The 14,312-nt window shown below is 39.3% G+C and overlaps 1 pseudogene; it reads right to left on the bottom strand.

Moving 5' to 3' along the window:
- Positions 1-7,232: 7,232 nt before the first annotated feature.
- On the bottom strand, positions 7,233-13,918 carry LOC127680417 (oogenesin-1-like; annotated as a pseudogene).
- Positions 13,919-14,312: the final 394 nt, after the last annotated feature.

The following is a 14,312-nucleotide window of genomic DNA, read 5'->3' as shown; positions in this document are numbered from 1 at the left end:
CCTGTTATGCCACTCCTGGGTATATACCCAGAGGACTCTTCAGCATGCAATAAGGACACATGCTCCACTATGTTCATAGCAGCCCTATTTGTAATAGCCAGAAGCTGGAAAGAACCCAGGTGTCCTTCAACGGATGAATGGATACAAAAACTTTCGGGGAGTGGGGGGGGGGGCTAGAAAAGGGGAAATCATTTGAAATGTAAATAAATTATATCGAATAAAAAAAATGAAAAAAAAATATGTGGTATATTTACCTAACATTTCTAATGGCTATTCCCAAGAGGGTTGGGACCATCGGCAAGTTAAAGTGTGTTGTAAATGTTTACCAAACTTCTGTTTCTTCTGAGGAAAAAAAAATAAGCCATTCTCATCCCTGCCAAGAAAGAAAGAAAGAAAGAGAGAAAGAAAGAAAGAAAGAAGAAAGAAAGAAAGAAGAAAGAAAGAAAGAAATAAAGAAAGAAGAAAGAAAGAAAGAAGAAAGAAGAAAGAAAGAAAGAAAGAAAGACAGAAAGACAGACAGAAAAAAAGAAAGAAAGAAAGAAAGAAAGAAAAAAGAAAGAAAGAAAGAAAGAAAGAAAGAAAGAAAGAAAGAAAGAAAGAAAGAAAGAAAGAAAGAAGAAAGAAAGAAAGGGAAAGAGAAGAGAAGAAAAGAAAAGAAATAGTATGAGGCCAGCCTTGACTATACAGAGAGTTCCAGAACAGCCAGTGCTATATTGAGAGCCTTAATGTCAAAACAAACAAACAAACAAAAAACAAACAAATCCCGATGTATACATTTCACACACACTAATCTCATCACTCCAGAGTAAGAAACAGGCAGATCTCAATGAATTGATTGGATAGTGTCTAGACTAAAGATTTCCTTTTGGGAAAGCCACCAAACTAAAACTAGAGTGAAAATCAAGAGCCCATTAACTAAACCATGCCCCATAATGAGGTTTTGTTCATTAATTTGGTAACTATTTATGTACTCACTCTTAACTTGTACTTGGGCAAGGTCTTGATATGTAGATAAGGTTGATCCTAAACCCCAATCCCAAGCACACCTTCTGCCTCAGCATTCCACTTCATAGAATGACTGTCATAAGCCAATACACCTGGCTGAGTTTCCTGCACATGTGACACACATGGTTCAGAGTATGCATTCCATCGGCATTACTCTGTTTCTGATAGTAGACATGCACACAGAATCTCCTAAAAGTATCCTCTGAGGAATTGTGACAAACACATGGTCACAACTGTGCATTATTTCTGGGTATATATAGCTGAGTTGCATGCTCTGTCATTCTTCAGTTGCGTTAGCTAGCTACTCAAGAGGAATGAGGCAGGAAGATCACTTGCATCTATTATGGGGCAGCAGTTGTGGACATGCAGTCTCCAGATGCTGTTGATTGATGTTGGTAGTAGGTGCCACAGTAGAGAGAGAAGCTCACCAAGATGTGAAGCCTTCATTTCTGAATGAGAAGAGGGGTACAGCCTCTCAGGAAGATTAACACATTGATAGCTCACCCAAGTTATTTTATTCAAACATCGAACAAGTTTAATTGGGGATAGGAGAGTTTTCAGTTACCAAGGTTATCTTGCCCTTACTGTTCATGAGAACAGACAACCCACACAAATCTCAGTCCCTTTTGACATTGGGTAGCCATAATCAAAAGAAAGAACTCCAGGTTTGCAAGGAGCGTCTTAGAACCAAGATAAGTGTAGCTGCAAGCTCTCACATAGAACCAAGTGCACACATTTAAAAGAGACAATATTGCTTCAAGGTTCAAACAATCTCATGACAATTTCTCAGCTTCTACTGAGTGACACAAACGTAGCATCAAGGCTTATGTGTCATTTAAAACAGTTGAAATTTACATCATGGATAGAGGTGATGTTCTTTTTTTTTTTTAAGATTTATTTATTTATTGTTATATGTAAGTACACTGTAGCTGTCTTCAAACACACCAGAAGAGGGCATCTGATTTCATTACGAATGGTTGTGAGCCACCATGTGGTTGCTGGGACTTAAAGTCAGGACCTTCGGAAGAGCAGTTAGTGTTCTTACCCGCTGAGCCATCTCTCCAGCCCAGAGGTGATGTTCTTAATGCTCAGTTAAAGGAGGGAGTCTCAGAAGAAACCAGCCAGGACACTAAGTAATGGATGCCAATAATTTGATCAGAACCAGGCAAGGTCGAACACACCTTTAATATAAGCATGTTGGAGACAGAGGCAGGCTGATCTTTGTGGTATTTTGGCCAACCTTGGCTACATAAAAAGTTTCAGAAAAGCCAGAATTGCATGGTCAGAGCCTGTTTCAAAAAGCACAGTGAAATTTGAGACAGGATGTTGGTTCACACTTATCAAAACAGGAGATAGAAATGGTGTTGTCACAAATTCTTAGTGAAGCAAGTCTGTGTGATCCTTTTATTTCAGTGCTCTAGGAGGAGAGCAAGGCTAATCTCTGTGTTCACGGCCAACCTGGTCTATATAGGGACTCCCAAGCCAGTCATGTCTCTACAGAGTGAGGGACCAGATCTTTTTTGGGCATCAGTGAATTTAGCTCAATGACCCCAGCTGAGCTGTTTGCACAGGTTTCCAGAGAGCAGAATATCCTGCAGCTTATCTTGATTTCTTTCTTTTTTCTCGCTTTTCTTTTGTTTTCTTTTATTCAACATAATTTTTATTTACGTTTCAAATGATTTTTTTTTCGTGGATGCCCTCTCCCTGAAAGTCCCATAAACCCTCTTCCTTCTCCCTGTTACCCAATCAACCACTTCCCACTTGCTTCCCTATCCTAGTATTGCTGTACACTGCTGCATTGAGCCTTCCTAGGACTACGGGCCTCTCCTGCTCCTGTCCAGTGTGGTAGGGACTTCCTAGGTGCCTCATCTATGGCTATGATTGTCTTTTCCTGTTGTTTTTCAACCAGTCTCAAGTATAAATTGCTGGTTCTTCAGTAAAGCTTTGGCATTCTCCTCACCAGGATGACCCAAGTCTGTGTTTACTCTTAATCCCTCAGGCCTATGCCCAATACTCAGAACCGTAGCAGCTCAGGTGCTATAACATCTTCATTAATATTTGTGATATGGCTCTCCTGTTTAGAGCACAGGCTGGTCTTTAAAAGGACCCAACTACAATTCCTTGCACCCATATCCTGTAGTTCAGAAAACCTAAAACTTCAGATCGAGAGGGATCCAACTCCTTTGGCCTGTATGAGCTTTCATCCATGTTAACATTTCTCATTTAAAGATATACACACTTACATACATATAATCTAAAAGCAAGAAAAAAATTAAAGTGTGTTAAATGATATTATTACCCCAGCAATTTAATGAAAATACATGTATGTATATAAAATGAATATATATGTAGATAGATATAGATATAGATATAGATATAGATATAGATATAGATATAGATATAGATATAGATATAGATATAGATATGTGCACTAAAACTGAATTGAAGATGATTTCTTTTTTTTAACGTTTTGAGAATTTGGACTGAATCATCTGTTTACTTTTTATTATTTTTTTACTGATATATTTTTATTTACATTTCAAATGATTTCCCCTTTTCTGGGTTCCCACTCCCCGCAAGTCCCATAAGCCCTCTTCCCTCCCCGTGTTCCTCCATCTACCCCTTCCCGCTTCCCTGTTTTGGAATTCCCTTTTACTTTTGCACTGAGTCTTTGTCTTTTTATTGGGGAATTGAGTCCATTGATGTTAAGAGATAGTAAGGAGTAGTGGATATTGCTTCCTATCATTTTTGATTTTAAATTTTATACGTGTGTGGTTATCTTCTTTGGATTTGATGAAAGAAGCTTAATATCCTGCTTTTTCTAGGGTATAGGTTCCCTTGTTGTAATGGTGTTTTCCCCCTATTATCCTTTGTAGGGCTGGGTTTGTGGAAAGATATTGTGTAAATTTGGTTTTGTCACGAAATATCTTGGTTTCTCCATCTATAGTAATTGAGAGTTTCACTGGGTATAGTAGTCTCGGCTGGCATTTGTGTTCTCTTAGAGTCGGCATGAGCTCCACCCAGGATCTTCTAGCTTTCATGGTTTCTGGTGAGAAATCTGGTATAATTCTGATAGGTCTTCCTTTATATGTTACTTGCCCTTTTTCTCTGACTGCCCTAAGAATTCTTTCTTTGTTTAGTACATTAGGGGTTTTGATTATTATGTGACGGGAGGTATTTCTGCTCTGGTCCAGTCTGTTTGGAGTTCTGTAGGCTTCTTGTATATTCATGGGCATCTCTCTCTTTAGGTTACGGAAGTTTTCTTCCATTATTTTGTTGAAGATACTTGCTGGCCCTTTCAGTTGTAAATCTTCACTCTCATCAATGCCTATAATCCTTAGATTTGGATTTCTCATTGTCCTGGATTTCCTGGATGTTTTGGGTTACAAGCTTTTTGCATTTTGCATTTTCTTTAACTGTTGAGTCCATGGTTTCTATGGTATCTTCGGCATCTGAGATTCTTTCTTCTATCTCTTGTATTCTGTTGTTGATATTTGCATCTATGGACCCTGATTTCTTCCCAAGGTTTTCTATCTCCAAAGTTATCTCCCTTTGTGCTTTCTTAGTAGATTCTTCTTCTGTATTTAGATCCTGGAAGTTTTTGCTCAGTTCCATCATTTGCTTGTTTGTGTTTTCCTCTAATTCTTTAAGAGATTTTTGTGTTTCCTCTTTCATGACTTCTGCCTGTTGATCAAAGTTCTCCTGTAGTTCTTTAAGTGATTTTTGGGTTTCCTCCTTATTGGCTTTTGTATTCTCCTGAATTTCTTTCGATGATTTTTGTGTTTCCCTTGTAAGGGCTTCTAATTTTTGATCCATTTTCTCCTGAATTTCTTTAAGTATGTCCTTCATGTGTTCCTGTACCAGCATCATGACCAGTGATTTTAAATCCAAATCTTGTTTTTCTGGTGTGTTGGGGTATCAAGAACTTGCTATTGTTGGAGAATTGGGTTCAGATGCTGCCATAATGCCTTGGTTTCTGTTAGTAACATTCCTAAGTTTGCCTTTAGCCATCTATTTCCCCCAGGTGTTAGATGGTCTTATTTGTCACTGGCTGATGCTTCAACCTACTGTGGATCTTTAAGGTTATTTCTGCAACACTGGATGACTGGGTTTCCTCTGGCAAAGTTTACTGATATGCTGCCTTCCTCTTTTGTGCCTTTGGAGCCCTGCTCAGTTTTGCCTCAAGCAATGTTTTACTTAGGTTGTCAATATCAAACAGATGTTCTCTGTCTGCTCTATTATGGAGCAAGATGGAATGGTGGGGGTTACTCCCTCTGTTGATTCTCACATAGGACACAGGTCCTGAGACAGACTGGCTTGTAGATGTGCTCAGTTCCTGAGTGCAGGCAGACCCCTGGAGATTTGCACTCCCAGAGATCTAAAGCTCAGGGTGATCCAGTACCTAGTGACCCTTATCTGTCCCAACAGGCAGCGAATATTGCCACAGAGAATCTCTTCCTCTGCTCCTGTCTGGGCAGGACACAGGTCCCACACCCTGTGGGCTGGCAAACAAACCTTTTATGTGCTCAGATCTTTGGCACAGGCAGACCCCTGGCAGTTTGCACCACCAGAGATCTAAAGCTCAGGGTGATACAGTACCTAGTGACCCTTTTCTGTCCCGGCAGGCAGCAAATATGGCCACGGGGCTTCTCTCCTTCTGCAGCTCTCTCAAGATCTGATCTTTACCAAAACCTTTTCACAAGTCCTGTATGGGTCATGATCAAAGATTGGTGTCAGTAACTAATGATCGGAATTTCAAAGATGCTGTGACTTATTCCATGCAGGTATCTGGATAAATAGAGATTGTGGAGAATTTGAAATCTTATTTCCCTTGCTTTCTTTGTGGGCCTAGAAGGCTAAGCATAGTCTATTCATAATCCAACACCTGACTGAAGCTTCAGAGTTCCTTGTGGTTCCTTCCCAATGGGATGTATGTTCCCCAGCTGTGACTGCAATTGGATGTAGCCACTGGGAACTAGATTACTTTGGAGACACTTCACACTACCAGAGATTAAATATTCTGTTCTCTATAAGCATCTTTCAAAAAAAAAAAAAAACTCATGGTTTAAAATTGTCTTAGGAAAGTCACAGAATCTCCTGAAGAACATAGTGGTACATTTTTTTAAAAAAAGAAAGTAGCCAGGTATATAGGTGTACATATTTATTCTCAGCACTCCATATCCTCTAGAGAAGAAGATAAGACCCATAACAAGCCAGTGAGACAGAGATCCATGGCAATAGATCCAGACACAGGGGCCAACAACTATGTCAAAAATAAGAATTGAAGAGCAGACTGTGGTAATTTCCAGAAAGAATATCCTATTTTCTGCAACCCTGTGAGTCACCTCAGTATCTTAGGATGCACTATACATGAATGTTGGGAGTCCCCTCTGAGGAACTGTCAGAGGGAACCAGGTGATGTTGTTAGGACTATTTCTCTGAAGTTCTTATTAGTCAGCATAGAAACTGTTCTGTAAGTATGAATAAATAGATGGCTAAAGGTCACTTCATGTCATTCTCATTTTGATATCATAGCTCTGAGTATTCATATGTTGCAAATATTATCTTCTAGCAAAGGATAAATACAGAGACATAGTTCCTGAAATGTTCTTGAAGTGGTATTCACTTGGTCCTCATTTTATTAACTGCTAAAGGAACCTGTCCCCTCATGTCATGCTTCTCCATATCTAACTCAGTCACTGTGAACTGAATGTACAACATATGAATTTATTTCTCAAACATTGAGCTCAATGGAAAATCATGTTCTTTGTATCTCATTAATGACACCTGTTCCTGGGATGAAATGAACTTCACAAATCTAACACTGACATAATTATGGTGATGATGAATGAAAAAAAACAGACACGGGTACATAAATGCTGGAAAAGATTAGGCTCTGTGCTCTGATAGGGACCTACCAGCAACCAAGAATTTCAAAATATTTATTATAAGCAGTCAACAGTTGTGGGATCAAGCTCATAAAACACTGCCTCTATTGTAACACACTCATACTACAATAATCCTAGAAGAGAAGAGAGTGCATGATACTTTCTGCATGCAACATCCATTCATTAGCTCAGAGGAAGATCTTGGCTTTCCAATGTGTCTCAGACCTTCAGGTGATTGACATTTCCATGCTCCACTCAGCAGTGTCCACTCACTTAAAAGTTTATCAATACCCAATACTAAACTTCCATTTCTCTGTTTCACAATCAACCTTATAGTAGTTATACATAAAAGGATAATTGGTTCTTAAGATCATAAATGTAGGACCTACCACATTTGGAGCATTGGGCTGTTTCAAAGATGACCTCCTTGGGCTGTCTTTGGGCCCTGAGTATATCCAGGAGCTCAGGACAAAAATTTTCAAATCTATGTAATAGTATTATACCACACTCATCATAGCAGGGCAGGGTACCGCTCATAAGTCAGCTGACTCAACTGGGCTATATGGTGTAGAATTTGTTTCAGGATAGGCAGAAATACATTATTATCATAGAAATCAACCACTCTGAAATGAGAACATTGGCTTAAGGTAGGCATCAGCACACTGAAATGAGAGTCCTCTAAACAACATGACTCCAAATCCAGGTTTTGTAGTGTATTTCTAACTCTCTCAAGGAGAAACCCAAGAGGGGCAAGGAATAAATCACATAAATATTTATCAAAAAGTTGCAGTTGTTTTAGCTCAAAAATATTCAGACAATAGAGCAGGTAATCCAAGTCTGACTGTGAGAGTTCACAGTTAGCGATGCAAAGTGTCTTCAAAGGCTTCTTCGGGCACCTGAGCAGAGAACAAATGATTGCTTTTTTGGGCAAAGGGTGAAGATATGATTGGCAGCTAAGCAGGTGACACTTCTCCCAAACTCATACTGATTATATATTGAGGTTAATCCCGGGACACAGCCTTCTGTTTTCTACTGACACAACTCACAGGATTCTAGTCTGAGGTCTGAAGGTATCACCATAGGTACAATTCAGGGCATTTCTGGGGACCACAGCAATGTATATATCAGTCCAACATGGTACAGGTAGGAAAGACTACCTGTCTCAAACAAAATTTAACAACTAGTAGTTTTGTTCCTCCAAAGGCCATGCTCCTGTCTTCACCTTGAAACACAGGGCTGCATATTTCTCATATACTCAATATGTTTCTGGACTTAAAACCTTTCACACATTAGCAATAAATAGCATATTTATGCATAGGCATACATATCTTAGCACAGAGCTCATCTGCTCATAAATGCTATGTTTCTAATAGTGATAGGTTTATAGTGGCCAGATCATCAAGGACTCCCTTGTTTCAAAAACAAAAAAAATATTAGAGATATGTTTTCTCTGGTCTAGTGGACCCTCTCAGTCCTTCCTTATGTGAGGTATTCTTTCAGGTTGCCTTTTACACAGGAGACTTCATGTACATAGAGTTTCTTGAGACAGTGGAATGTGGGATGTTGAGAAACCAATCTGAATATTTTCTCCTCATCAAGCTTTTTCGAATCACCCATGAAGAAGGTACCTGTGATGTGGTCTAGAATGAGTGTGGAAAGACTGTTCATCTGTATCAAGTAGGAAATAAGAAAAGCCAAGTCTTCTACACAGATATTACTTAGGACAAGCATCTGTATACAGCTTGCATGCACACAATTTTGAAGATTTCTATGAATGTGGCTTTGGTTAAGCCATGAATCTTCAGCTTTCTACAGCACAGATGAATGGAATCTTTTCTCTGCTGAGCACACTGAAACAAGTATGTGACAGATTCATCAAGTCAGCCTTCCCTGAGATGGAGTTCACTTGTCACTTTCAATTCTTTCTTCACCTCACATTCAAGACTCTTCTTCATTGGCTGATTCTGTGTCATGAACTCTGACAAGTCTTCACCTTCATGGGATCCATCCAATGTCCCCAACAAGCCATGTTTTTATCAATCAAATTGATCACTCTGAGTTTGCACCTACTATGGGAGAAAAGAATGTGATTTTTAGAAGATAAAAGAAAACATATCTTACACACTATACATGGATTCTCTTCACATCTCACATTTCAGCTCTTTCTTCCAAAACATCGCCTTTTCCTGTGCCTAGAATTAAATCCTAAGTGTCACATACTCAGTAAATGCATAGCATTTTTTTGCAAGAGTAACCTTTTTAGCCTTGTCTTATTTCCTCTTAATTCCAGGCTCCTTATTCCCAACCTCATTCCACTTGTACCTTTGAGGAATGAAGGAAAGACCCATTTATCACTAGGTATGTCTACTGTTTTCTGTGTTCTATATTAGCAATTATTTGCAGAGATAGCTGAGACTAAGGTAACACTTCTACATCCCTCTAATCCTCTACACCCAAGGAAAAGCAGTTCTGAATGTGGGGTAAAGAAAAAATTGAAAATCATAAGCCTCTGATCCATGGTTGGCTAAATATTCTCTACCTAAATTGCTCATTCTCAGCCTTCAGAGAACCTTCTTCTAATCCCAGTTGATCTTGCCTACCTGGAAGTATCCTTTTGTGCAAGCAGTATATCTAGTCCTTCAAGCATACCCTTCAAAGCCTCCAGGTTGCATTTATTTATCAACATTCCTAAAGAAAGGTATGGGAAGGGCCACAGAGGTATTATGGCCTTTAAGATCTTTGTACATCCATCAGTGAAGGCCTCCTCAAACATTTGTGGGAATAGCACATTAGAACTGTACTTGAGATTAGAAATGACCAACTTCTCATCCTTCAGTAGGCTCTGAACTGACCACTTCTGGAGGGAGGGTGGGAAATAAACATTCACTGTGTCTTCTTCTGAAGATGCAGAAGAGTCATTCTAGTGATGCAGGTAAAAAATATACCACTAATGACAAGAAACTTGGGAAGCCTTTCCCCCTACACAAGGAAGTGTCAGGACTAGATCACAACTGATGAGGAGGAGTTTAGTTATTTGACTACCCTTAGTTTTCTTTTCTTTGTTTTCAGGGATAGAGTCTTTATAGAACTACCTGTATTATTGAATGTTCTGAAAGTTGCTTTATAGACCACACTGGTCTGGACCTCAATGAGATTTGCCTGCCTATGCCTCCATAATGCTGACATTACATATGTGTTCCACCACTACTCAGCCTGTGACACCATAGCATATCTAATCAAGAACTGCTTGGTCTGCCCTGTGCTGATTTTACTGCCACAATCCTCTCTGGCAGTGTGAAGCTTCTCCAAAGTATCCTAGTTCCCAAAGACCACATATAATTGCAGAAAGGGTGAATACATCCCACTGGGAAGGGATCACCAGCAACTCTGAAAGCTTGGGTAATTGTTTGATGATGAATAGACTGTGCTTCACTTTCCAGGCCTTCAAAGAAAGCAAAGGAAAACAGTTTCCCATCTTCCACAATCTCTATTCAGGAACACTGCATGGAATAACTCACAACATATTTGAAAGTCCTCTCACTAATTATTGACATTAATCTTTGATTATCACCCATACTGGCCTTTAGAAGAGGGTGTTGGAAATGCCCCAAGCTTGACTTCTGCAAGCTAAAGAGCTAAAGAGAGTACAAAAAAACCCACTAAAGTCTGTAAGCCTTCAGTATCTTTGACACAGTCTGTAACCCTTTACAAACCATGCAGATAGAAGAGACTATGAGATAGAGATTATAATTCATATGGTAAATACAGGAGTCTCACTAGCTCAATGTCATAATTGGTTACTTCTATAGCACCATAACAGTTAGACTGAGACCTGAAAAAACTAATAGAATAACAAAGCCAGTAAGAAAATGAGTAGAAATTTTAATTTCAAGTGATATTCAGATTTTTCTTTAAAACACTTAATAAAAAAGAGTCAGGCTACTTTCTGAAATTTTTAACTCATCCTAGGTTCTGTGAAAAGATTATACCATGTATCAATCAACACATAGAAATACCTTATTTGTTTGTTTGTTTACTGGTTTTTTTTTTTTTTACTTCTTTGAGACACGGTCTTATCCATGACTGTTTTGAAATTTGCTATATAAATTTGACTGGTTGGCCTTTACTTCAGTCTCTGCTCCATACTTTGTCTCCTTTATTGCTCCTGTGAGTATTTTCTTCACTTTCTCATAGGAACCAAAGAACCCCCACCTCATTCCCCCTTCTTCTTGAGCTTCCTGTGGTCTGTGGATTGTAACTTGTTTACTTTGAGCTTTTGGGCTAACATCCACTTATCAGTGAGTGAATATACCATGTGTATTCTTTTGTGATTGGGTTACCTTGTTCAGGACGATATTTTCTAGTTCTTCTATTTGCCTAAGAAATTCATTAATTCATTGTTTTAAATAGCTGAATATTATTTTAAACTATATTGTTTTAAATAGCTCCATTGTGTATATATACCACTTTGTTTATCCATTTCTCTGTTGAAGGACATCTGGGTTCTACCTAGGGATTCATCCTATACACAGTCACCAAATCCTGACACTATTATGTACAAGAAGTACATTCCAAAATGAGCATGCCACGGTTTTCTCTGGAGGGGCCTGGCCAGAGGCTAACACATATAGAGGCAGATGCTAGCAGCCAACCATTGGACTGAGTGTGGGGTCCCCAATGGAGGAGTTAGAGGGTGACCCAGAGGAGCTGAAGGGGTTTACAGCCCCATAAGATGAACAAGAATGTTGGCCACCCAGATGACCCAGGTCTCCCAGGGACTAAACCATCAACCAAGGGATAGACATGGTTCCAGCCAAAAATGTGGCAGAGGAATGCCTTGTTGGAGATCAGTGGAAGGGGCGATCCTCAGTCAGGTGAAGGCTCAATAGATGCCCCAACAAAGGGAAATTGAGCATGGTGGGGGTTAGTGGGAGTGAGTCAGGTGGCTGCATGTACTGGAGGCAGGGGGTGTAAGGAGGGGTGGGAGGTTTCAGTGGAGGGGGGAAATCCAGAAATGTTTTAGCATTTGAAATGTAAATGAAGATTATATTCAATGATAAATAAATAAATAAATTTGGCTGGCATCAAACTTAAGACACCATCTAACTTCTGCCTTCCTGTTGTAGTAAAGGAAATGTATGGGAGGAGAGGAGTAACGAAAGCTGTGATTGAGATATAAGGTATATTAAACACACAAACATATACACATACACACACATATACACATATAGACATACATACATAAATACATACATATATATGCAGGCTTCTTCTTAGAAGTTTGAGAACATCCTGAGTTCCAGGAAAATAAAAGACTGGATCAGTGAAGAGATGCAAATACCATTTGTTTTCTGGTATTTTGTATTTGCTTGTTTTGCCTTATTTATTTAGTTATGTATCTTTTTATTTATTTAATGAATAAGAGCACACTGTCCCTATATTCAAACATACTCAAAGAGGGCATCAAATCCCATTATAGATGATTGTGAGCTACCGTGTAGTTACTGGGAATTAAACAAAGTACCTCTGGAAGGACACTCAGTGTTCTGAGCCATCTCTCCAGCTCCTTGTTTTGCCATTTTTAAAGACACATATAATACCTAGCTGTATGGCACTCCCAATCTCCCTCTGCCTTCCTATTGCTGAGATTAAAAGCACACCAAAGAATTCCAGTTTAAAAGTGACATAAAGATCAGTAGTAAAAGGACTGATCTGACATACCAGCCCAGAGTGCTTTGAATTCAAGGTCACCCTGACATTTTTTGGTGAGACTGTCCCAAAGAACAAAAACGAATCTATATAAAGCAAAATATCCCACAGAAATCACAATGACCCAATTAATAATTGGATGTAATCGAGAACACACTTGGATATTCTGCTTAAGCATCCCTCGGGTGGTCTAAGTAGGAGAATCCCAGTGAGTTTTAGGCCTGCTGATCTTTTTTGTAAATTTACATTTGAACCATTTCCCCTCCCACAGTTTTTCATTAAGTTCTTCCTCCCCCTTGCCTTCAAGAAGGTGGTTCCCTTCTGTAGGGCTTCAAGTCTCTCTAGGATTAGGCACTTCTCTCACTGAAGCCAGACCAGGCAGTCCTCTGCTGTACTAAAGTGCCTGCGGTTTGTACCAGCCTATATTTGCTGCCTGGTTGCTTAATTCAACCTCTAGGAACTTCCAGTTGTCCAGATTAGTTGAGACTAGTGGTGTTCATATGGGGTCACCCTCCCCTTCAGCTTCTTTAATACTTGCCCTAATACAACCAGAGTAAAATATTGAATGGCCAAAAAGTATGTAAAAGAATATTCAAAGTCCTTGGTCATCAGGTAAATGAAAATCAAGATGACATTGGGAATCTATCTTACAACTGTCAGAAAGTTTAAAATCAAAAATTCAGGTGACTGCTTATGCTGGTGAATATATGGAGAAAGAAAACACTCCTCCATTGATGTGGGATTGCAAACTGGTGCAACCACTTTGGAAATCAATGTGGTGGTTCCTCATAAAATTGGAAATGTTTCTACATGATGATCAAGGTATAACACTCCTGGGCATATACTCAAAAGATGCCCCATCATACCACAAGACACATGCTCCACTATGTTCAAATTTGCCTAATTTGTAATAACCAGAAGCTGGAAAAAACCCAGATAGCCCTCAACACAAGAATGGATACAGAAAAATGTGACTCATTTTCAAAATGAAATACTATTCAGCTATTAAAAAGCAGGACTAATGAATTTTGGATGTACATGGATGGAACTAGAAAATATCATCCTGATTCAAAATGGCCTGCATGGTATATAGTAACTGATAAGTGGATATTAGCCAAAAAGTACAGAATACCTAGGACACAGACCAGGCAATCTTATCTAGAGGAACTCATCTCAAAAAAGAAGAAAAAAACATGTAATACTGTATATAATCAAAATTTCAAGTGATAACAAGGCTAGACTAGCTTGCATGGGATGAGGTATCCTTTTGGGGCTAAAGGACTTACTTGATCTGGACACTGGTAGCAAAACACCATATTCAGGCAGGGGAAGGCTGTGACTCCAAGCTCCAAGAGACTGAGAGTTTCTCTGCCTGCTTTGACTTATTGTGTATGTTTCACCTGAACCCTCCCTTTGTAGCCACACCCTCCCAGCCAAAGTCAGCCTCTGATTCAATAATTGAGTCTCCATCCACCTGCTCATTTTCAGATTTGAACAGTGTTGCTAAATTGGATCTGTACACAGGCAGAATCTTAGACCAGATCCATAGTCAAGAATTTATTTATTGAAGCCAAGTGATTGTGCCTGATGCCTTTGCTCACATCACTTGTAAAGCAGAGAGAGGGGATCTCTGAGTTCAAGACTGTGATGGTTTGTATGTGCATGGCCTAGGAGTGGCACTGTTGGGAGTGTGGCCTTGTTGGAGTAGGT

Source organism: Apodemus sylvaticus, chromosome 3 (assembly GCF_947179515.1).
Source record: "Apodemus sylvaticus chromosome 3, mApoSyl1.1, whole genome shotgun sequence".
Taxonomy (NCBI): domain Eukaryota; kingdom Metazoa; phylum Chordata; class Mammalia; order Rodentia; family Muridae; genus Apodemus; species Apodemus sylvaticus.
This window is presented reverse-complemented; position numbering and strand designations above follow the sequence as displayed.